The 26,428-nt window shown below is 39.5% G+C and overlaps 1 long non-coding RNA gene across 1 annotated transcript; it reads left to right on the forward strand.

Moving 5' to 3' along the window:
- The first annotated feature begins 324 nt into the window (after positions 1-324).
- LOC122236684 lies at positions 325-26,239 on the forward strand. Its single transcript, XR_006214875.1, has 4 exons — positions 325-351; positions 21,715-21,769; positions 25,861-25,925; positions 26,103-26,239. It is a non-coding gene; the product is annotated as an uncharacterized LOC122236684 (long non-coding RNA).
- The last annotated feature ends 189 nt before the right edge of the window (positions 26,240-26,428 follow it).

The following is a 26,428-nucleotide window of genomic DNA, read 5'->3' on the forward strand; positions in this document are numbered from 1 at the left end:
GCTTATAGATTAAAGAAATAAAAGGAAAAAGAAAAAAAAAGGAAATGCTTGAAAATTTGAAAAATGAATACAATGAGATAGAGTAAAATGAAACAATGGAAGTAAAATAGAGTTTAAAAAATTTACAGAAAAGTAAAAAATGTAGTAGAACAATTAAAGAAAAATATTTTTAACAAAAATTGAAAATAAAAATAAATTTTTTCTTTTTGTATTCAAGAAAAAGAAAAGAAACGTAAAAGAAAAAAAAATTGAATAGATGGACCAGCGAAGAGACTGAAACATGATTGAAATTACATCTTTTTCTCCTAGAAGTCAAAGTATGAAGCACTTTATAGTACATAAACTAAGCAGGTGAGAGACTTGTGGTGTTCCTCAAGAGCGAGGTTGGTCCAGTGGGCGGGTCTTAGTGTAATGGCTTCATTCCCCACTAGATGGTGCTGCTTAGCTTACTGGGGTGGATTGTTGTGGTGCTTGTGAGTTTGTTTGCATATATGTGGGAGGGGTGAAAATGGCATCACCCAGCTACCCAGTCTATAGCATCGGAACTCTGTTCTCCCCGAGCAGCAATCGTGCACCCATCCTTAGTCTCTGGCTTCCATCCACTCCCTGCTTTTACACTGCCCATGACCAAGCCATCAGGTTGTCAGGCAGCACCTTCCTGACTGAGTTTTATCTCAGATGTGGCTGTTTTTCCCAAACCCTTACTTCTGAGGGACCATGGCTTTGACCTGTTCTGCCCCTCTGTAGGACGGTCTCACTGAGCAATGGCCAGTGCTGGCTGCACCCAAGAACATTCGCAGGACCATGCTGTTGCTGATGCCCAGAGACTGTGGCTGGGTGCCAGTACGCCCCAGAAAAAGTTTGCACGATCCTATAGCAGCAGTGTTTTAAGGATTATGCAAAATCACAACACACATCTGGCACCAGGCTTCACCCTTAACGGCCTTGTTCTAGCACCAGTGAATGTAATTGTTCCCCAGGGTCCACTGGGGCCTTTGCCTGTGGGGCTGCTGCACAGCCTCTACCAAATGTCCTCCCAGCAGGGGAGCCGCCTCTCCTCGTGTGGCCCAAGGACCCCTGGAGTTCACTCTGCTCCTGGGGATTCACCCTTCTCACCAGAACACCACAAGGTATTGAGCTGCAGAGTTTCAGACTCTGTGCTCCCCCTGTTTATAAAGTCTTAATGGAATTTAAACTCTATTCTTTCACCTTTCTCCCTTTTTCATTCAGTCCTTGCAGATGTTTCCACTTTTCCACTTTATCTCATACTGCTTTTGGGGGGGTGCTTTTCCCACACTCTCCACCTGTCTCTGTCCTCTCTCTGCAAGCAAAAACAGCTCCCTGTCCTCTGCGGCTTCTCTCTCCCCCATTTCACCTCTCTGTGCCACATACCTGCTGAGTTCTGTGGTTCAGGTTTTACAGATTGTTGTGTTAATCCTCAAATCAATTTTCTAGGTGTGAAGGATGGTTTAGTGTTGATCTGGCTATATTTAATGGATGCAAAACATAAGAAAAACTTCCATGCTGTTCTGCCATCTTGGCTCCTCTCTTATTTTTTTAAATTTAAATTCAAGTTAGTTAAAATACAGTGTAGTCTTGGCTTTAGGAGTAGAACCCAGTGATTCATCTCTTACATATGACACCCAGTGCTCATTCCAAAAAGTGCCCTCCTTAATCACCATTTACATCTCCCCAGCTACCTCCCCTCCAGCAACCCTCAGTTTTTTCTCTGTATTTAAGAGTCTCTTATGGTTTGCCCCACCTCTGTTTTTATCTTCTCTTCCTTCCCTTCCCCTATGTTATCTGTTGTTTCTCAAATTCCACATATGAGTGAAATCATATATTTGTCTTTCTCTGACTTATTTAGCTTAGCATAATACCCTCTAGTTCCATACTTGTTGTTACAAATGGCAAGAGTTCATTCTTTTCATGGCCAAGTAGTGTTCCGTGTGTGTGTGTGTGTGTGTGTGTGTGTGTGTGTGTGTGTGTATTACATCTTCTTTATACATTCATCAGTTAATGGACATTTTCCAATAAACTTGCATTACTCTAATGATAAGATTAATAATGAATGATATTGAACATAATGCTGATTTTAATAAAATGACCATTGCAAACAACTAGTGATTGAGCAACTCAGTCACTTCCCTTAGGGAGTCCTTAGAACAGTACGTTCCAGTTACCCATTGCTGTCTAACAACTCCAACCCCTCCAAAAAGAACCCTTAGTGATAGAAAACAACCATCATTTTGTTATGCTCACAGTTTTGTGGATTATAAACTTGGGATAGGCATAGTGAGGGTTGCTTATCTGCATCCTGATGACTGGAGTCTCAGCTGGGCTACTCAAAAGGCAAGAGATGGTTGAGACAGCCCCACTGGAGTTATATGCCCAGGGTTCTAGCTATAGGCTGAGTTCCTTGCCTTTTCCACATGTTGTGTCTGGTGGAGTTGGAATTTTCAAGAGAGCTCCTTCAGTCCCATATTTGGTACTTGGTCAGCCATCTCTCTCTCTCTCTCTCTCTCTCTCTCTCTCTCTCTCTCTCTCTCTCCCTTTCCCTATCTCCCTCTCTCTTTTCAAGGCTTTTCCATATGTCAAGCTTGAAGAGCAAGGCAGTCTCAGAATAGTCAGATTTCTTATTTGATGGCTGACTTCACTCAGAGTAAACATTCTAAGAGGTACAAGCTGCAAGCCTTCTTATGACCTAATCTTGGAAGACTCAGAATGTCCCTTATGTTGCATTTAATTATTTGAGCAAGCCACTAAAGCCAGCTGAGATTCTAAGGGAAGAGGATTACTACTCAAAAAATTTGTGGCAATCTTTAATCTATCACATTTCATTCTCTGGACATGAATTATTTACAATCCTCCCACATGCAAAATACACTCACTCTTTCCCAAAATGCCCAGCCAAATTATATCATATTGCAATATTGGGTGTCAAGGATTGCTTCACTGGAATCAGATTTGGGTTTGTGAGTCTCCTTGTGTGTGAATCATTGAGTATAGTTCCTTGAGTACAAATTATTATTGATATGAAAACTTGTGAACTACAGAAAAAAACTATTTATTCCCTCCCCTACACAATATGCAATGGTGAGAAAGGCACAGTATAACCGGAGTATAAACACTTCCATCCCCCAAGGAGGGGGGCTTTGGAGAACATATAGCAATCAGTTGTGCAGAGAAAACCAGCCAGGTACATGTCATCAGTTCTTTTTCCTGGGACAGGAAATGTTATGGAATGAATGTTTTTGTCCTTCAAAATTTGTATGTTAAAATGCTAACCCCCAATGGGATGGTATTGGGAGGTGAGGCCTTTGGGAGATAATTAGGTCATGAGAGTGGAACCCTCAGGAATGGGATTAGTTCCTTTATAAAAGACACCTTAGACAGCTCTCTCATCCATTCTGCCATGTGAAGACACAGCAAGAGGTCTGCTACCAGGGAGAGAGCTCCCACTCTACAATGCTGGCACCCTGATCTCAGACTTCTAACCTCCAGAACTATGAGAAATAAATTTATGTTTATGTGCCACTCAGTCTATGATATGTTGTTATAGCAGCCTGAGATAACTAAGATAAGAAATATTCCTTGATTGAGGTTTAGTGTTGCTTCCTGGGAGTAACTCCTATTCTAGAAATTGTTTCCATTTTATAGGCAAAGTGGAAAGAATCAAGCTTTTTTGGGTTTGAATTCTGACTTTGTATTTACTAGCTATGTGGCTATATAATTTATTTTATCTCTCTGAACCTCAAGTTCATTATCTATAAAAAGCATATAGTAATACCAACTTACAATATCATTATGGAGATTACATGAACTAATCTGTGTACTTAGCCTGGTACCTGGCACCAAACAACTGCCAATTTTCATCTTTTTGTGATGTTAGTTTAGACAGTGGCAAAATTGTCACAGGCCTTGAGAAGACCACAGGAACTCCCCCATACAGAGGCCATTATAGAGGAATCTCCTATAGAATTATAGAGCAGTGACTTGGAGCATGTCCCACAGAATTGTTGAATAGTGGACTTCTATTGCAGAAAGGAAGTTTGAAAGAATCTAGTTAGCTCAGTTAGAATAATAATAGCAATAATAATAATAATAATAATAATAATAATAATAATGAAGCTTTCAGAAATTATCATGTTTTTTGAGGTCACTTACTGAATGCTATTCTTTAGCCTCAAGTGGCATTGTTTGTTTCATGTTCTATAATATTCAGTATGGCTTTATTCTTCCATCTCCTATAACGAAGCTACTGTGAACAGAATTTCAAGTGTAGAGAGTGGCACCAACATTTGACCTAACCTGGCTAACATGTTTGACCCTGCCATATGGTTCAGAGTTGAGCAGTTGTTCAGAAGTTTTCATAGTCCAAAGTAGTTGGCTGAGATCAATGATAGCAGGATGTTATGTTTAATATCAGCAACTGAGTGGAGGAGAGGAGGCACACCAGATTAGTGTGGCTCCACAGTTTTGTAACACAGTCCTCCATGAAAAGACAATGAGATGTGACCTCAAGCACAATGTTTGGATCAGTATACCAGGAGATTTAAGGAAATTCCATTGCACATAAATATAAATACTCACGGATAACAAATGAAAACGAAAAACTGAAAAATGTATTCCAAGTTTAATGATGACTAGTTTTACTATAAGCATACCATCCCCCTCACCTTTTTTTTCTTCTGGAACTGTACCCAGAGAGACAAATAGGTAGTCAGCAAGTGCAGCAGGCAACATCAGTGCTCCACCCATATGCCTTCAATTTATTTACTACATCACTTCCCATCTCCTTGCCATATTCATGCACTCTGGTTCCCCCTGTGCTTTCACTTCTAATATCCAGCACCGGGATCTCTCTTTGGAGGACCTTCCTACAGGCCACTGCCTATTTTTCTAGAATGTTCCAAGAGCTAATGTATTTGGGAATTTACATCCCCTCACTGATGGCTGAGTTGTGCAGGAATGCAGTACTCTAAGAATAACTCTGAGGAGCAATCTCTACTATCTCTAGAAATCTCTGCATGGTTAGGCCACTTTCCGCGGGAGTTTCCTTGATACCTGACCTTTGGTTGACCTCCTTCTTTTCTTCACAATCCCACTCCCCCATTGACCCTCCAGTTTCTCCAGGGAATACTTTCTATTAAATCATTTTCACATAAATCTTCATGTCAGGGTCTGCTTCTAGGAAACCTACCCTTCAAATAGGATAGGAGATGTCAAAATTATCTTTGAAAATTGATTATATTTCCCATAGGTATTAGATGCATGGCTTATGTATAAAACCCTAAAAAGTGATTTTGCACATTAAACTTTGGGAACCACTAAAGTATATTAAGCAAGGAATAAAATAAGATTCTACATAGAGATTTCTGGGTCCTTAAGATAGTTTGCAAACTTCAGACAGTAAATGTAGATACATGGAGAATTCTAAAGCAGAATATATTCTGCCTCACTATATAGTTTATTTCATTATGTTTAAACATTAAGCCTTTATGCCTTGAATACGTATTAATAGTTTTGTTTATTGTTATTGGTTGGAGGGTTGAATAAGATTATATGTGGAGATCAGGTTCTAAAGTCAGCAGGAAACTTAAATGCATGTACAACAATGAAGTTAACCTGTGTCTTTTAAAATTCATTTATTAAAAGCATATGTATTGGCCAAATTCTATGTATCATATATTATTTGTGTTATTCTAAACGCTGGGAATATGGCAGTAAACAAAACAAATTTATGCCTTCATGAAGCTTACATTCTAGTAGGAGGAGAGAAAACAAACAAGTTATTATATAATATATAATATGTCAGATGGAGAGACACACTATGGAGAAAAATAAACCAGGGTTAGTTGGCTAGGGAGTGGCAGGGTGGGGGTATTGCTTTATTTGGGTAGTCAGGGGAGCCTCACTGATAAGGCAATATTTGAACAGAGACCTAAAGGAAGTAAGGAGGTCACCATGCTGCTATCTGGTGAAAAATCATTCTAGGTGGAGGGAGCAGTGTGGTGGACATAGGTCCCCTGCTGGGGAATGTAGTTAAATACAGTCTTGCCACCACCCTCTGAACCCACCACCACATTCACATGGAGGCCATACTTCCCCAAGTCTCTCCCCTAGCTAGTAACTGAGCAGAATGGGGTTCTAATTCAGGACTATTCCACCTCCCACAGGCAACGGTGGCTCATAGACACCCCACTGGCCTGCCAGAACCCCCATTAGGACTGCACTGCAGTGTGAAACCTACCTATGCAATCCTCTTTCCTTACGCTCCCCATTATAGGTGTCAGATCGGCACTGTGGTCAAAGGCCCTTTCCATCTTCTCCCCACCCATTCCCTTATCTTTTCCCCACATTTCCCCTCAATACATTTCTTGCCTTGCTAATTTCATCTTGGCATCTGCTTCTTGGAGGGCTCAAACTAACACAAACAGAAAATGCAAAGGACTGAGGCAGGAGCATGCTGATATGATCGAGAAACATGAAAATTAGCATGTCAGGAACAGAATTAGAGAGGAGGAGAGTGATGGGGAATACGGACAGACACAGAGCAAGAGACCAAATCGTGAGGGTCTGGCAGGCACCATAAGGACCTAGAGTTTTATTCTTTGTAATACAGGGACACCTTTGGAAGATTCTGAGCAGTGGAGAATGTGAGCTAACATTCTATCATTTATCTGTCTATCTATCTATCTATCTATCTATCTATCATCTATCTATCTTAAAGTTTATTTATTTTGAGAGAGAGTATGAGCAGGGGCAGAGAGGAGAGAGAGGGAGAGAGAGAACACCAAACACAGGCTCCTTGCTATCAGCAAAAGAATCCAACATGGGGCTCAATATCATGACCATGAGATCATGACCTGAGCTGAAATCAAGAGTCAGATGCTTAACAGACTGAGGCACCCAGGAGGCCCGATCTATCATTTCAAAAGGACCCTTGTCACTGCTGCTTTGAGAGCAGATGATTGGAGGAAAGGGCAGAAGCAGGGAGACCAGCTTGGGGGCCACTGAAGAATCCAGATGAGAGATGGTGTTTGAAGGAGGTGGGTAGTGGGGGAAGTAGGGAGCAAGTGGATGAATTCTAAATGCATTTGAAGACAGAGCCAGCAGGACTTGCTGATGGTTGAGCCTGAGGTATGACAGAAAGAAAAGCCAAAGATAATACTGAGATTTTTGGCCTGTGCAAATGGATTTAGCATTTACTGAGACAGGGAAGACTGGATATTATGAAATATCATTATAGATTTTCTAGTTTAAATAGGTTTCTCCTGCCTGTGTGCTGCCAATGATGCTTCACTGATGTTTCTACTTCATTACAAATCATATTCCTTATATCATGGTTGCAGCTGCTACTATTGCTACCTATCAATTAATGCGTACTTGGTGCCTGCTACACAAACCATTATAGATAAAATCTTTATATATTTCTTTATATATATATATTTCCCACATCTCTCATTTAAACCTTACAACAACCTCATGAGATTAGCTCCAGGTTGGTTTTCTGCTTTGCTTTGTTTTGGCCTAGGTTTATGTAGAGAGTTAGTGCCAGGCTCAGAACTGAATCCAGGATGGTGTGATTCTAATGCTGTGCTCTTCATTATTCCATGTGCTTCCTTTTGACCCATGTGGCTCTTCGGTAGCTGTTTTGTGCTCACCACTGTCTCCATACCAGTCCATATGCTTCCTAACAAGTTGGTATTGAAATCAGCTTTGTATATGCTACTTCAACTACTAAGTTTCCCTGCGTAGACTAGGTTTGATAATTCTTGGTGGCATTTTGTGACTTGTATGTCTCTGACCATTGGCTTGATAATATCCAGTGGCTTCTGTGGTTCTCCCTTACCTGCCTGACACTACATGGTCCCATTCAAAACTTCTGCCTGATTTTCAGTACTTGGTCATTGGACTCAATCTCCCTCTCATCTCTGGGCTACTCTGTACCAGAAACTTCAGGGAGAAGACCTGGCCTGAAATTTCTGGCCCTGACACCTCATTTCTGATTCTACTCATGATTCCAATGTCCTGGTTAGAAAGAGATTTAGAGACATTTAATTCTTTGCTTATGCATTCCCTTTCCCTGAATATCTGAAGCTCCCTTTCAGCTAGCTGAGTTAGTTATAACTTGAGAACACTTATGCTATTTGACATATATGAATTATATAAGCAGGTTGGGTTTCTGCTGCAAAAGAAAAGCCAGAACAGTGAAAAATTGACTAATTGCAGACACACTTTTTCCTATCCATTCACAATCTTTTATATAAACTTGAACATTAACTCCTTATTATTTGGCAACAACCAAGTGCACTTGCAAAGACTCACCTTCAAAATGGCCAGCACTTTCTGACATCCTCCAGCTAATAATAACTCTGGACTGTGGACATCTGATCAGAATTAATTGCAGCAGACTGGAGTCCTGCAAATGTTAAAATGTCTTTAGTTTTACAGACCAATAGATGTTACGGTTCAGCAGTTCTGCATTATTAGTAAGCTTCTTGAATCTTGAGGGAGGGAGCCCAACAAACCATTGTAACCTTTATAAATTAAATGAGAATTAGTGCCTGTGCTTGTTGACTGTATCAAGAACAAGGATGCAGAATAAAAATAACACCTTTTTTTATATCTACCAAACAATTTAATATAAAAAGCTCGATTTGCCTGAGCAAAAATAAAGCAGTCAGCTAAATATAAAGTATTCATCATATGCAGGGGAAATATCTGACATGTTTAGGGAGTAGACTGATAGACAAAGAGAAAGAAACCCTAATAAAAAGGTCAGAATGTAATTTAAGAGGTTAATGGTTAGACCATGATAGCCAAGAAAACATAGTCTCCAAATCAAGGTGAAAGTCTGTGACTTTCTAAAGGTCCTATCTAAACTCCTAAAGGACCAAGAGACTGGGATTTCTACATGTCACTTGTTCTTCCTGTGTTACATGTTCCCATTAACAAGTGGAACAGCTTTATTATTGAGGACAAATAATAAAAATGGATGCATAGAGTTTGGGTAGATGGTCAAAATTTAAAATAAGCTACCTATAGCTGTGATAGGGTATATGGTGGTATATGGGAGGGAATAATAGGTGGACATGAGAGAGAAACTCAAGAGACTTTTCATGCATTAACTATGGCATGACTATGGCAGACTATGGCAAAAAACAAGAAGTAGTTTTTGAAAACTGTTAGATTGGATTGGTAGAAATGAAATAATCTATTATTTTCATTAGCAACAAAGAGCATTCATCCCAATATATACCTGTTGACTAACTTGTGCTTAGTGTCTCAGAGACAATAAGACATTCATATTGATTTTTCATTCATTCTGCATCATTTATTATGCACCATCCATATATTAAGTATTGTGTTAGAACACTAGGCCAAAGCTGGCAAGTCCTAGAACCTAGTGCCACCACATGCCCATTGTTCCCATAACAGACATCACCAATCAGCCACAACACTGGTATCACCAATCAACCACAACACTAGTTCCATTGCTTCTGATTATGGTCTCAGAGTCTTTTTCAGCACAGATATGGACCTTTGCTATTAGCACAGACCACACAGAGGTTACTGCAATAAAATGAGGTAGCAGAGAGTGAGAACTAGAATGAAATTAGAATGGTGAGGATAGGGAAATGAATACATTTGAAAGACACTAAAAGGGTAAAAGAGACAGGACATTGTCAGTGATTGGATGCTGGCTGGGGATGAAATTTGCTGGGGCAAAATTAATAATGACACCAAGGTTTCTAGCTTGCTCAACTGGGTAGACAAAACACCATTTATTGAGATGTTTGAGGGAGAGGAACATCTGTAGGGGGAAAAATAAGCTTTAAATATTTTGAGTTTTAGTTTCCTATGGGTCATCCAAATAGAAATTAAGAAATTGGATATTTGAGTCTGTAATTCAGATGCATGATCAAAAATAATGAATGAGGAGACAGTTTAGAGGGTTGTTGTAACACATGGATACTGGAGTCCCATTATCTGGGTTTGAGTCTTCATTCCACACGGTGCTAGCCGTATGACCTTGGTGAAGTTCCTTAGTATACCTTAACCTTGAGATTTTTCATGGTTAGCATAGAGATAATTATAGTATCTATCTTAGAGGATCATCTTGAAGATGAAATGAATGCTGGCAACACACAGTGAGCACCATATGAATACTAGCTCTTATTTTTGTTGTCATTACATCTAAACAGTGCTAAATATTTGTAGAATGAATGAATCCATGGGGTAACCCAGAGAAAGTTTAGAGAATGAGAAGACAAGAGGAATAAAAAATAAACTTGGGTTTATTATACCTTAATGAGTTGGTAATCTAGTTGTATGAAAATTCAAATGCCTTGATATGTCCATGAGTGAACAAAGAAAGAGTCCAAATCCAAATGGTAATTCTTATCAGAACACAGAAAAGAAATTCAGCGTGACAGGCCAGAAGACTATTTGAGGACAAAATGAGGCAGCTAACCTTGAACTAGGTAGGTCCTTCTAGAGGGACAGTTCTGTCCAAAAAGCAAGTGTTGGCTAGCCAAATACCCACAGTTGGTTAAAAGGCAAGATAAGGAAGCAAGACACAAGGTTTCATTGATAACACTGGTTGGCAGAGTTGCGGCAAGCAGTATAGTGGCCAAAGCAGTTATTTCCATGTCGCTGGAAATAACAACATGAATTCATAAATTTGGTGTACTCCCACGACAAACATGCTCCTGAAAAGGTATACAAGGATCACAGCATTGTAAATCTGTGTTTTGCAACATATTGTGTTGTTGTGATCTATGTTATTAGTTACTCATATAACTGGACTGGCAGGGCTTATAGAAACCAGTGCTAGTGAATGACACCCCATCCCACAGGTTCTCAAGTGAACCACCACCACCCCGCCCCCACCCCAGGTCATCCTTGATTCCTCTCTTTGCTCTTCACTCCCTGAATTAATTAAGAGTACTCTTGACTCTAAGTTTCAAGGACATCTTACATCCATTATCCTTTTTACATCTCCACTCCTATTCCTGATGCCAAACAGAATCTTCTCTCACCTGGGTGACCTGCAGTAGCCAGCAGTCTCTCTGCTTCTCCCTATAATCCATTCTCCAAATCAAGCCATGTAACTCCTCAGCTTAAAGTAAAGCCCAAATTTGTATGGGTTTTGTATGACCTATAAAGCTTTGTATCACCTGACCCCTGCCTACTTCCTTCATTTTGTCCTTCTTCCCATCTTCTTTTTTTAATTTTAATTTTATTTGAGAGAGAGAGAGAGAGAGAGAGAGAGAGAGAGAGCAAGTGAGCAGGGAAGGAGGAGGAGGAGGAGGAGAAAGAGGAGGGGAGAGGGAATTCCAAGTAGTCTCTATGTCTGATATGGGGCTAGATCCCATGATCCTAGGATCATGACCTGAGCTGAAATCAAGAATCAGACACTCAATCTACTGGGCCACCCAGGTGCCCCCCTCCCTTCCCATCTTCTAATATGCTTTAGCTTCACTGGCCTTCTTACTCTTCTCAAAATACACCAATCTCTTTCTCGCCTGAAGGCCTTTACATCACCTGCTCTTCCTTCAGGTCCTGTAGACTTTCAGAAGTCTGATCCCTTCTAATCACTGGGTTTCTCATTTCAAGTATGTTCCCCTCAGGGAGCATGTTACAGACGCTCTGTACATCCCCATTTCTCTGGTCACTTTCTAAGAAATCCTGTTCAATTGTCTTCACTGCCATTTTCTGATATTTTCACCTTGCTTTATTTGCAACTTTTTTGTTATTGTCACCCCCACTAGAATATAATTTCCACAGTAGCAGAGACCAGGGCTGGCCAGCTTATCCACTGGATACAGTAGGCACAGTGCCTTGAACCGGTGATACTTTTGGGGCCCATGAAAATGTTTTAATTTCTTTAAAAATTAGGGGAAATGGGCATAATAACTCCAATGAATATGAAATAAGGAATCCAGGCTGGATTAAATTTGTTTTTAAATATAGTCATAAAATACAATTTTTAATATTAAAAAAAAATTTATTGTCAGTTTGAGAGAGAGAGACAGGGAAAGCAAGCACGAGCGGCAGAGGGGCAAAGAGAGAGAGAGAGAAAGAGAAGGAGACATAGAATCCAAACCAGGCTCCAGCCTCTGTGAGGCTCCAGGCGCTAAGCTGTCAGCACAAAGCCTGACCTGGGGCTCGAACTCATGGACCATGAGATCATGACCTGAGCTGAAGTTGGACGCCTAACCCACTGAGCCAACCATATGCCCCTAATATTTTTATGGTTGAAGGAGTCCATGAAAGTCATAGGTAGCCATGATGGGGACTTTGTCAGTCTTGTTCATGGCAGTGACTCCAGCACCTAGAACTATACTGGGCACAGAGCAAGCTCTCAAAATGACTTTGTTGTTCAGATAAATTTAAGTAGCTTGATAACTTTGGAGTCTGGCCTAAAAGAACCCAGGTTGTGTGTATATACACATGTGCATGTAGGTGCATGTGGTCATGTGTGTTGGACATATTCTTTTTGTCCCCTACGTCCACTGTCTGCCCTTGTCTACTTGGCTCTGGGAATGAGGAAGCTGATTTCTATGTATTCCTATGGTTTCAGATTGAGTTCAGCCAAGGGGCAGCGCCAGCAGGAGATCTGAGAATGGGACAGTGAGGTCTCAGGATTTATTCCTGGGGTGCCCTCTCTGCTGAAGAGTCAAAATGGACCTCCTTCCCCCATTACCCTAATGACCGCTGATAATAATGATAATAATAATAATGATAGTACTAATTAGTATTTACTGAGATTAAATCTGGTGTCAATATTTTTATGTAGCAAAATGATATGATAGCATGATTGACAGCCTTTATTTTATAGTTGAGTTTTGCAGCACAAAAATGTACTGCATCTGTGTCCTCAAAGGTCTCTCTTGATCATTTGACATTCATATGTTCTCTTCCGATGTGCCTTTTCTCTCTCCATGCTTGTAAGCTTTTCCTTCTTTTGTTAGTAGGTCTAGCTTTATTATGTCTTCACTTGTCAATTGATGTAGTACGTGATTGAGCAACTTTCCAATATCACTGTCATTAACTTTATGAAATATTGACTCTTATGCAGTCTATGTGATTTCATGAGCAATGTGTTTGCTCTCTGGTTCCCCTGAACTTAGCCCAATTACTGTGTCATGATGTGAGCCTTTAGTATTAAGTGGTCCTTGTTTCTGCAGGAATGGCTAGCATCCTGTTTCCCAAACTTCTATTACAAAAGAATCCACATAGCACTTAAAAAACACTTTGGTTCCTGTAGGAAAAGTTTTGTTTTTTTCATGATAAAAGTAGATATATGGTAAAGCCTAAGTTCTTGCAATAAGCAAAAGACTATGTGGTTCCTGGTTTCTATGGCATAAAGAGTATGTTTCCACTTTGTTGGCTGCTCTTTGTTCTTCCCTTTTTTCTTTTTACTTCTGTCATTTTCTGCAGAAGAATCAAAATTTCAAAATATACAAAATCTAAAGCTAAGATCTTCAAGTCATTTTAAAGATAAGTGATGGATAATTAAATGAAACAATATATGTAAATGTACTTTTAAAAGTATCTAAAATTAATTACTCAGGTAAATTTGGTTTTAATATATAATCAGTATTAGCCCTAATGGCTAAGTTCATTATAATATCAGTATATAAATTTCCTGGTAATATGACAAGTGCTTGGAAGTACATCTCATAAATTATTAGTAAAATGTGAGATAACTAACATTCATTTTTACATTTATTTTAGACAAAGATTTTTGTCATATTTCTAAGTAGCTCACAGCTATATAGGTAAGTTCTTTTGATTTCTTCATTTTATCAGCTCTCAAAATGGCAGTAATATTTTATAATGTTCCCAAAATATTTGCTTTGCTAAACCATATAAATTATATCTCATGCCTAATCATTAGCACATCATCATAGTGAAATTTAGATAATAGTTGGAGGCATCAACATTTAATTATGAGTTATGATTTTCATGATATTCTTACATGAGTGTTTCATCAATAGCTCTGGTCTGACAAAGCCAAGTTTGACCCTTTATATTATCTGCTTTCCCTCCTCCAGGGTACTCCTTCAGTATAATGGCACTCTGATTTTTGCAGTAACTTAGGGCAAACATTTCTAGGTCATCTTCCATTTGTTCCTCTACTGCCATCTCCACCCCTCTTCCTCCTCCTTCCCCCAGTCCTCCATCTAAGAAATCATCTGATCCTGTTGCTTTTTTCCAGAAGGGGAACAGGGAGGAAGATGTCTGACAGGGAGCTGTAGAGAGACATGGCATATTTGAAAACCGACGCTCAGTGCTGACAGGATACTGACTGAATCTTGGGGGAGAGCAGTGGTGGGAGATCAGCATGTTGAGGAAGATCCTGTAATGCCTTCAAGGTCTTGCTTAGGAATTTGGATTTTATACCTTACTCAGAGGGAAGTCACTGGGAAACAACAACAATAACAACAGAAAAATGTAGGATTGGAGATTAGCATGGTAAGTGCAATGCAAGGAAGGTGAGGAAGTTTCACGTGCTGATAAAAGAGTGATTGACAGGAAAACAGGGAACAGGGGCTCATCAGGGAAGGAACTAAAGCTGAAGATTGAGGGAGGGGGTGGGTCATACCAGGAGAGAAAGGAGTGATGCCAGAGAGCAGTATAGAAAGAATGAAGAAGCAGAGCAAGTAGAGGATGTAAGGTGGTGGTCAGAGGGAAATTTCAGACTTAGAGGTTTGAAAAGAGTATGATCCTGAGAGTCACTTATGTCAGGTCCACAGTGAATACCTTTGAAATAGATGAGGGGCAAGAAACTGGGAGGTGAGGGCTTTGGTGGTGGTCATTATGGAGGCTATTGTTATTACAAGAATGGATGGCAGTGTTCAGAGTGGAAAGGAAATTTTCAACATATGGAGGAGTATGAAGTGGATGTTGGTGGATGCTGGGAATGGGGCAAAGCGGAAGAGCTTATCAGTTAAGAGCACCAGCTGGGTTTGAATCCTGGCTCCACCACTTTCTGTTTGTGTGGCCCTGGGAAAGTTAGGTTCGTACCTTTGTTTCTTCATTTGGAAAATAGAGATGATAGCAATAATAACTTCCACAAGGTCATTATCAATATTACACAAGATAAAGCATTAAAGCTCTCAGAAAAGTGCCAAGCTCACAGTGGGTGCCCAGTCAATATTAGCCATTATAACTCAGAGGTAGAGAAGTAAAAGTTGTTTTTGGCCTTGGAAGGAGGCAGGAAAATATTGGCTCTCCTTCCTGATGAGGGCAAGAAAAAAAAGTGCCTGGGAGAAAAATATGTCCATATTTAAAAAACAAACTTATATAAAAAAAGCCCTATCTTCATGTACAATAAATGTCATTGAGAATTTAAGGTAGCTTCTTGGCAATGGACTGAACTTCTGGAGATCTCTGGGGAATGACAGCTGTCCAGAGGATCTGACTCATGGCCAGGACAATGGACAACAGTGATGAGAGAGGCAGAGGGGTGAGATATAGAGATAAGAGACAGAATGGCTACTCAGCCTTGGAATTTCAAATGGAACTCTGAAGAGGGGTGGTGGGTAGTAGTATGTTTGCAACATCCCATTCTCTGGTGTAGACAGTAGACACAGTTATGACTAGTTTGGTTGCACTATAGGAGCCTCAGATTGGAGGTTTATCAGACTGCATTTTAGTTGAGTGTTCTGAGAAATCAGAAAATGCCGTGGGGGACCAGCTCATTTAAGCAGATGTGACAGATTCAGATGCAAAATATTGTATTCTGTTTGCTCTTGAAATTTTCTCTAAAACAATTAATTCTACCCATATCTTAAACCTCATTTAATTTTACTTTAGGTTATTGAGTTAAGTCTGGAGTTTACCTTTTGGATGTAACCCACTTTGTCTTCCTGGTTGTAACTCTTGCCTCTTGGGGAATAATTTGGCTATACTTCCTTAAGACATAGCAGTCTCAGACTACTTTGGATAACCCCCCATCTTAGATTGGGTTCACTGGAAACATACTTAAAGATGAAAAGTTAGGTGCAGAAAGTTTATTGGGAAGTGCTCTCAGGAGATACACCTGTGAGGAGGCAAGGATGGCAGCACTGGGCAGAAAGAGAAGCTGATATGCAGTGAGGTTGCAGCAGAGACGTCAACCAACCCTACAGGGGCTCTAGGGCTGAGATGGCCTTTCAGAGTTGTCCCCCTTGAGGCCAAGGAACCCGATATTTATAGCCAGTCATTGACTGTGGATTGCTCCCTGGGAATGGGCATAAACTTGGGTGAGGTAGTTCCCTGAGGCTGAGGGAATATCCCAATGAGGAATACTTCCAGGAGCCTTTATTAGCCAACATTTCCAGCTGATGAGGGATGGGTGTCGGCCTTTGAGAGCAGCCACAGTGTTGCTCTCTGGCCAGGCAAAGCACCACAGTACCTACTACATCCTCTTTGTACAATGTACACACAGTGTACACACAGATTTTCCAATGTACACACAGTGACTGATTAAAATTACCCATACAACTGGCCTTAGTTTTTGTAGGGTCATGTTGGGGGTGAGATAGGGGATGAAGAGAAAGGGAGTCAAACAGGAACAGTAGGAGAAGGCTGAAATCTTATTTCACACCCTTCACAATTTTGCCCAGGGACACCCACAAGAGGCAAGGCCAAATACACCACAGAGAACGAAGGTTGGTGTAATAAATGTGGAAATTACTCCCATGGGCCATGCAAAAAAGAAGAAGTTTGTGCATTTTGTACTACTCTCTCTTTCCTTAGCTGCACATCTACAGACCATCTTTAATATCTATGAGGTCATCATTCCACTTGGCAACACTACTGTGGAATTACACAGAAATTGATCTACATATCACATGGCGGCTAACAACGAGGAGAATGAGCTTTCAGTGATTATTGAAAAGTTAAGGGACTAATTATGACAAAACTACTGCCTTCTCTGGAGAAGTTATCCTTGCAGAAGAAAGAGCAGTGAATCCTCCCACTAGGAGAATTTTTTTAAAGATAAGAGCTTGGCTCTTAATATTAAATTAAAGGTAATAAAGAAAATTTTAAACTCTGAGGGATGAAAATAATGGTAGTTCTGTTCTAATGTATGGAGTTTTGGAATGCCTGATAAAAAAGTACCATCTGGGCTGTACCAGGACTATAAAATTAATATCCACTGACCTGTCTGAAATATGCTCTTGTGAGTGATTGTGTCTCCAGCAGGTTATTTGGCTTTTCTTAGTACCAAAAATGTGCATCATCCACCATAGGGATGGAAAGATCTCCTTTTAGGGGTGATTATTGAGTTATTTCCCCATGATCTCGGAGAATTTTTGATCCCCTGACCACCAAGAGGCCACTTTCGATACTTTCAATTCCAAAAGCAAAAGTCATGGAACACTCCTCCCTTTCATTCACTGGGAAAATTTCTAAATGATGACAATTCTCTTATTCCCTGGGAAAGAATAAAGGAATATGGAAGATGTGTTAGAAAGAAATTTCAGATATATCCCTCTTCATTAAAGTGTGAATTTCATTCTAAATGTGCTCATTTCCTAAGTTGTAAATTATAGTCCGAAAAAAAAATAGAACCTGGCTATTCCTAAAGTTTATGAAATCACGTAGTCTTTCCTGATGAAAAATTCCCTGCTCAACAACCAATTTGCCACTAATGATAATAAGGTCATCCAAGTGCACAGCTGTTGGGTTTCCAATGTACACACAGTGACTGATTAAAATTACCCAGTAAAACCATGGAAGTGGGCTGTTATACTGGTTGGAAAGTTGTACATAGAAAGAAGCCGTAGGCATTGATGGAAACTGGTTGGTCAGCCTGCCATTAATTAGCAAGGGAAACCTCTCCTGTTTTAAATAATTTATACCTGCATCCAAAGTAAGTAATAGGAGTATAACAAAGGAAGCATTACTGCTTACCAGGAGAACTTCTCCAAACACAGTTTACCAGCATAAGAGGTAACTGGGTTTGAACACAGTTCACCTTGTGACAAAGCTCAGCCTGAACAATTGACTCTTCTGATGAAATGATTTAATGTGCAACTGAAACTAGTTTGTCTACTAACCTAGGTATAAGGAGCATGTGGTGCTTTCGTATCTTTGGCGGGCAAACGGCATCAGACATTTTTCGTTGTTTATTCTATACTTTTAGGGCCAAGAAAAATATCTTAGATCCTTCCTTAGACCATTTCTTTTTTGTGTATTTGACTTAAATAGCTGGCAAAGCCATTGAAATAAGTGCCATTTTATTAAATGGGAAAAATGTAGATTGATTCCATTCCTATAAATAATAAATTCTCTGAACATGTAAAATATTTCTGAAGCTGCATTAATGCACATTTGCATTTCTCTTTAATATGAAACAGCTGTTGTATTTTTCATTTTATGACATTTTAAAGAGAAGGAAAGGATTGGGAACCAACATGAATCACAGGTCCCTACTGCATTTCGTTAAAGACAATATCACATTAATTCCTGTTGCTTCTGAGTCTGGGGGAGAACAGAAACTTGCTTCATTTTTAAAACCCTGAAAGTTAACATAGAAACTTTAATGTAAGCATTTAAATTATCAACTTGGAATGAGAAAGTGAGTCAGACCTGATATGCATCAGCCTAACTGCACCACTCTGGATTTAGGAGTTGGAAAGGTATAGAATTTACTTACATAAATCAAATCATCCTGATGAAAGGTAGCCACGTAAATCCCCATTTTTCACCTGGCATTCTCATTTGGATAGAAGAATTGATTCTTTTAGCAGTGGATTCAGCTGCCTTCCTTCTTTTGCTAACATGGTTTCTTTACAATTATGCAAACTAAATTTCAGTCACCTTCTTTATCATGGCCTTGGGAAATAAAAACCTGGCTGGTTAAATACAGCTGATGTTTTTCATTATAGTTTGATAACCTACATTCCACATACAATAACCAAACCTAGATTTTTTTTTCCTGACATCCTGAGCTGAAAATCAAATTAATTTTCAGTCACCCTGGATTTGTCGCTTCGTATTTTCAATAGGATTCTTAGTGTACACTCTAAGAGGACATTTTGTTCTCCTTTCTGCCGCCTTCTACTTATGATTCTATACTTTAGCGTTATGGCCTCAGGGGGAAAACACTATATTTTAGAGTCAAGTATATGTTGGGCAGGATTTTGACTGCTTCTTGTCTGCTGTGTGAATTTGGCAAGTTAAGTGAACATTCTGAGCTTTAGGATCTCTGTTTGTTAAATGAGAATATTTAATTGTTGCCTCTCAAAATTTTTATAAGGGCTGAAGGGGAAAATATGAGTAAAAATACTCCATTGCCTAGGACCCAGTAGGAACTCACAGATGGTGGCCTTCTCTCTCCTTCTCTCTTTCTCCTTTTTTCCCTCTCACTTCTAGCTCAAAGGACAGTGGCCAGGCAGTTGTCAAGGACTCTGTCAGCTGCGGGCTAAGTGTCTCCCACGGTGTGTTAAGTGGCATGAGAAAGTTTCCTGCAGATGACATAAGTCACAACCACTGTATATATGACAACATATCTATTTGTGTAGAAATTTCAACCCCAGGCTCAGCATGACACATCATTTTCTGAAGGCAAATTACAAAAGGCAGCCTTGAAGGCATGGAGAATCTCAAAGTTCTCTAGGGATGTTTGAGAGGAGGGCACTGTCCCAGACTTGGGATAGAATCTGTGAGTCCCTTTCAGGGCTCCTGGAAAGCTTTTTGACTGGAAGCTAAATAAGGCAGCAGGAATCTACCACACCAGGGTATGGCCATGGTCAAGACCAGACTACTCAGAGTTAACAAAACCAAGAATATATGCCAGGATTCAATGCCTGCAAATATATTTTATTCTTACAAAAAAACTCTACAGTGCAGGGAGGATTCCTCATTTAATCACCTTGATTCTTACAACTCTTTTTTTTTTCTTTTTTTGAGAGAGAGCGAGTGTGCAAGTGTGCCTGCACACATACAAGCAGGGGGGAAGGGCAGAGACAGAGGGAGGAAGAGAATCCTAAGCAGGTTAAATGCTCAGCATAGAGCCTGACACGGTGCTCGATCTCACGACAGAGAGATCATGACTAGAGCTAAAATCAAGAGTCAGATGCTCAACCAACTAAGCCACTTAGGCACCCTGATTCTTTCAACTCTTATGCAGTGAGTATTATTTGCCTCATTTTATAAATAAGGAAAGAGAAGCTTATCGAGACAAAACTGATACCAAAACATTGGTCTTTCCGTAGCAGGTGGTAGTGGTGTGTAGAATGTGCACGTGTGGACTCTAGAATCAGACACCTTGGCCTGAAGCACAGTCCTGACACTTCCTTGCTGAGTGTCCATGGGCACTTTACTTAACTTGCTTGAATTTCAATTTCCTCATGTGAGCAATAGGAATATCTATAGGGTTGCTCTGAAGACTCAATAAGATGGTGGGCTAGTTGTGCAAACACACCCTTGAATCTTTCTTTTCTCTGTCTTCATCCCTCCTCCTTCTCACCAAACTCCCAAACCTCTCTTCTTGTAGCCTTTCTCATTTCAACAACATGTACCCCGTCCATTCATTAGCTATTCAGGCCCATAGCTTAGAGTCATCCTTCATCCCTCTCTGTTCCCCTATGCCTTTCCCACCCCTCAGTCCAGCCCGCAAGTCTCTCAGCTCTGCCTCCAAAATACTCTGTGAATCTATCTGCTAATCTCCATTTATACTTTCAAACACATGGTCCCTAACTGGGCAACTGCTTTTACATATGCCCCTTACAGTCTTTTCTCCACATTACAGCCAAAGTGACCTTTTAGAAATATAGATTGTATCATATGACCCTAGTGCTTAAACTCTTCCAATGGCTTCCTGCTGCACATAGACTAGACTCTAAACAAATTGCCTGCATGATTCCTGTTTACCAGTCTGAATGTATCTCATACTCTTGTTTTCCACACCCCTGCCACACTGGTCACCCCAGGGCTTTTGAACATGCTACGTCTCTGTTTGGAATATTTTCTCTCATGTTTTAGATTTTAGATCTAAAATCAAAGTTCTGTATATGATCTCAGAGAGTCCTTTGGACTCCCTGCCTTAAGTAGATCCATCCCAGCCACTCTGTCTTACATTATTGCTGTCCACCTTTTCTCTCAATTATTTATAGCACTTAACACCACCCTGTGTTATTTCTTTGTATGCTTCTTTGATGGCTTATTAGTATTTGTCCCTGTCCACTAAAACATGCTCTAAGGGGTCTGGGGCTTAATCTGATAATCAGTAAATAGTTCTGGGGCAGAGGAGGCACTCAGTAGATATTTGTTGAATGAATGAATGAATGAATGAATGAATGAATGAATAAAAACAGCACAGCACATACAGTAAATACAATGCTATACTTTCTTCCTGTACTGAAAGCAGAGGCTGGAAGTAGTTTCAAAATCAAGCAGAAAATAAGGAGGTGGCTGGGGCACAGTATTGCATAGTGTAAAGAAGACAGCCTTTGGAGTCAGGCTGGCCAGGATTTCAACTCTTTCTCATAAGCCTCAGTTCCTCTATTTGTTAACTGGGAATAATGATATCCAAGCTACATAGAGCTGTGAGAATGAAATGAAATGATTTACAAAATGTTTAGTACCAAGACTGCTGTAAACTCTAAATAAATGGTCATTCTATTATTTTTGAGACCTTGACAATTTGGTAAAAGTGAATTTTGTTGATTCACAAATGCTTTCTTTTTCCCTTTCTCCTTTCAGATTTGAGCTTGCTGGACTTGAGCATCAGGCTTGTGTTGGTTTAAGGGTTTGCAGGGTAAGGATAATTGCAAGACAAAGAAATAATTAGTCAAATTTCCTATGGTTTTCTTCTGTAACTTTTTAGTTGATCCACATCATTTGTGGTTTGTTTATCTTGATTGTCAAAGGACTCAAATTAAGAATAATTTTAATTTTATAAAACTGGTGCTATATTGACATATTGGGCAAAAGTAGTCAATTTTCACAAATGAATCTTCTCAAATGAATCAGATCAGATGTCCTTCAATCACATAAGATACTTACTGTGGTGGGGAAAGAAATGATTTGAATGAAATGTATGGTTGATTCCATACTCATTTATAAAAGTGGCTCAAACTATGGCAAATTTTTATGATTTGTTCCAGGTCATCTTCTAATGTGCATGTTATTAAAAGAGTGTGAGCCCACAGACTCATGGAGTAGTGGTAATCAGAGGGCAAATGTCCCCAATATTACCTCAGGATCAAAGCCTGTCATTCCTGGGCTGATGGGTATTGGTCCCTGCTCCCTGTTTTTGCTCTCTTTGAAGCAAATTAACAAAAACTATGACTTAGTGGTTATCTTAATTATCTTGAGAGTAACATCCTTTGTGTGTCAGCCAAATTCATGGCAATTCCATATTATTGGATGGAAGGGACTAAAGGCCCAAAAGATAAAAACTCTTAACTCATTTTACATGAATTATTTTGAAAAGTAATATTTCTTTTAGGAGAAGATGTTCCTGTCTTCCTTATTCAGTTCCCTTGACCTGGAATGCCCTTTCTTGGCCCACCTCTGAATATCTGAACTCTGCTCAGTTCCAAATTCCTGCTACTTTCTCTATGAAGACTTTCTCTCTGCTGTACAATATGGTAGCCACTAAGCATATGTGACTATTTTATTAAGATTAAATAAAATTAGAAATTCATCTCATTCATACTGGCCACATCTAAAGGACTTGATAGCTACATTGGACTATCTACTGGAGAGCAGTGATAAAGAACATTATTCAACATTGCAGAAAGTTCTATTGGATAGCACTATTCCAAGAACTGCAGATGAACACACAGTACTCCCAACTTTCTCTGTCTTCTTGTAGAGCCTTGCTTGTTCCTTTTCGGAGCATGTCACTTTCTACCTTGATTTCTATCAGTGACTGTTTTCAAATGATGCTATGTAGAGTTCAACATGATTCAGGGTCTCACTGTACCATGGCAGGAGATACTAAATCATCTGGAATCCAGGACTTTGACCTTCCACTTCAGCCATTTTGTCTGTTTATCTGGTGGAGTTCTATGTGTGATTACTTTTGCTAAAAGTTTGAAAACCACTGTCCTCTTTACTCCTATTATATTTTCTGCTCAGCACCCTTGAGAACAGGATTTACTTTTGATTCACTTTTTCACCTCCACACTACTGTGGGTTTCCACAGTAGACCCTCAAGATTTCTGGTTGGTTGAATGAATGAGGAAGGCCCTAGAGCCTATGGCGAAACACAGCTCCATTCCATAAGCTCTACAGTACACTTACTGAAACTTGTTTGCAATCAGATCTCTCACGAATCAGGGACTGGATGATTTTCCCAACATCCTCATCACTGTCAGTGTTAGCAAAAATGTAGTTTATGGCATTTTAGGCTCCATCAATTACTTTCTTTTCTAACAATTATTTGGGTTTTGATTTACAGTTTGGTTTACCTTTTCTGATCTGTTTACACCTCTTAACAACCTTCCATTCATCCAGTTCTCCCTCTAGGGAGTTTAACCAGATTGGCCAATTAGCACTTCCTTTTTAACAAAAAGATAAATATTTCAGTCTACTCAAGTATGGAGGACACCTTGTAGTGATGAGATAAATCAGGACTTCCCTATAGATTTTTTTTTTACCTAGAGAGAGTGCATCACTTGAAACAATTACAACAGTAATAATAATGCATACACGTAATTGCATGTTTCATGGTTATATATCCACTGGGAGCTTTGATTTCTCCTTGGAGTCAAGGACTGTGGAATCACATGAGATTTCTCAGTTGGCTTGGAGGTTAGATGAGTTCTGTTGTTTAATAATTGTAATGTATGATGAATGTTAGTGTAAAGTGGGCTTAGCCAAAATGTATGATGTCTGACATCTGTTTCCACACCTTCACCATAATATCACTAGAATTATATAGTATTATCATGCATTCTAAAAGAGAATGTATCATGTATCCATAACAGATGGTTCTGGCCTCTCTGCTAATCGGCTGTTCAAATAAATTGGGTGACGATTCTAAGAAAGCACAAATCATGTATTAAAGTGTTATTTTATTTTAAAGAATGAGTATCACATTTTACTCCTTAGCTCTTTATTTATAGAGTTACTTGCTATGTCTCTTAATGAATTACTAGGTTTGCTGAAACACTAAATTGTCTTTGTTTAACTGAGGGTCAATGAATTGGCTTTTGATGCACTACTAATTTATAGCTGTGCAGGTGATGGTCTCAGCATCAATCTGTGATATTCTTTTATCTAGACTAATTCCAATATAATATTTCAATTTAGTTTTCACTAAAGCATTCAATTTGCATTTAAAAAGAAGTCAATATAGGATAATAAAATGGTGTCAACTGATCACTAATGAGCTGTTCCACTTGTGTAACACTGCCCTTCTTACTATGAATTGTCTTGGACTGATATCCACTACTCTGGGTGCCAGCCAAAAAGACTTGAATGTCTGCTAGTGCCATATACCCGGAGATACTAAATATGGACATACCAAATGGCTGTTTGACTGTTTATTCCATCTATGCCAATGTAAGTAGGTATGTGGGAAACACAAAACTGAACCAGACACAGTACATAACCTACTTGGGCAGTCATGAAAATAGCTAATAATAGTACAAAGAAGGGAAATAAGTGCCCTCACGAAAGTCCAGACAAGCTGTGGCAGGAATTCAGAGGGATGAGAGCTTGTTTCCTATGGAGGTTGGGAAGGCTTTACAGATGGCATGGCATTAGAGCAAGACCTAAAGAATAAGTTATGTCTGAAAAGGGTAGAAGAACATTTTTGACAATGTATTGGTTTTCTATTGCTACTGTAACAAAAGACCAAAAACTTAGTGGTTTAAAACAACAACAGTTTATCTCATAGTTTCAATGGATCAGAAGTATAGTACAGCATGACTCAGTTGGCTCTTCACTTAGGTGCTTACAAGGACAAAAATCTAAGTGTCTGCAGGACCACATTTCTTTCTGGAGACTCTGGGGAAGAATCCACTTCCAACCTCATTGACATTGTTGGTAGAATTGAATTCCTTATGGTTGTAGCACTGAGGTCCCAATTTCCCAGTGGCTGCCATCTGGGAGTCTATTTCACCTAGTACAGCTGTCTGTGTTCCTCATCCCATTGCCCTTTATATCTCAAATCTCTCTGCCTACTCCTTCTACTGCATCTCTTTAACTCTCACCAAATAAAATTATTTTTTAAAGGGCTCATGTGATTAAATTAGATCGAACCTACCCAGATAATTCAGGATAACGTCCTTATTTTAAGATCTGTAACATTAATTACACTTGTGAAGTCCCTTTTGCCATGTAACATACATAACATATTCACAATTTCCAGGAATGAAGGCATGGAGACATTTGGGGGGGCATTATGTCTACCACAATGATGGAAAGCAGTAGAAACTGAGGGACTCTTCATGGCATTAGTGAGGTTAGGCATGTGCAAAGTGACAGAACAAGAAACTGGGTGGGGAGGCAAAATTGATCACTCCTTCCATGTATTCCTAAAATACTTTGGTGACTCCACTAAGAGTACACTCAGGTATGTTGAGGTATTTTCTATTTGATCCTTGGGATCAGGGACCTGGCTTTATGTAATTTTGCACACCAGGGCTAGCACTCTGCCTTCTCTCCTGATGGGTAACTGATAACATATTTTTGCAGTTGGGTTGAAGAAAAGTGATGGCAATTGATGATAGAAAAATAGCATTTGGTAGGCCAAGGAGTAAATCTTTAAATGAGAATTGTCAGACTGAGGTGATAGGGGAGATAATTTCAGCAAGTGTCTTGTTGGTGAGACAGGAATCACACCGTGGAGTACACCCCGTCATCTCTCATGCTTGCTGTTTCTTACCCTCTTAGACTTGTACCACCTTGAAACTTTCTGCTTTTGGAGTAATTGCTGTACCAGTTTTTTGTATTTTCAGGTAAGTTCATTGTTTTCCAGGTTTCTCAGTAGTCCATAGCCCCTCCACACTGTAATGTGTTCCTCATATCTTGAAAAAATGTAATTTAATATCAGTTTACCACCTAAGCACCACTTAGTTCACTTAGCAGGTTAACAGGATAACCCTCTGACTCTGTTATTACTTTGGGTTAAATAGGGAGGCTACACTTCAGATGTCTACTCTTCTGGATTGTAGTTTGTCTACTTCACATAACCTTTCTGAGGCTTAGTATTCTCATCCACAAAATGGGCATATGATACCTCATAGATCGTCATTCAGATTAAATGACAGTATGAAGGTAAGTGCTTGGTCCTTAGTCATTGATTAAATGGATTCATGATTTTTACATACCAATCCTCAGCCCTTCCTTAAAATGATTGTAGCACAGGGTCTTATTGGCTACACAAATGTCATTTATACATGAAACACCTAAAATATAAGCAAAAAGAAACACGGTGGCAATTGAGACCCTGGTGATAGGT

This window comes from Panthera tigris, chromosome A2, assembly GCF_018350195.1.
Source record: "Panthera tigris isolate Pti1 chromosome A2, P.tigris_Pti1_mat1.1, whole genome shotgun sequence".
NCBI classification, from domain to species: Eukaryota; Metazoa; Chordata; class Mammalia; order Carnivora; family Felidae; genus Panthera; species Panthera tigris.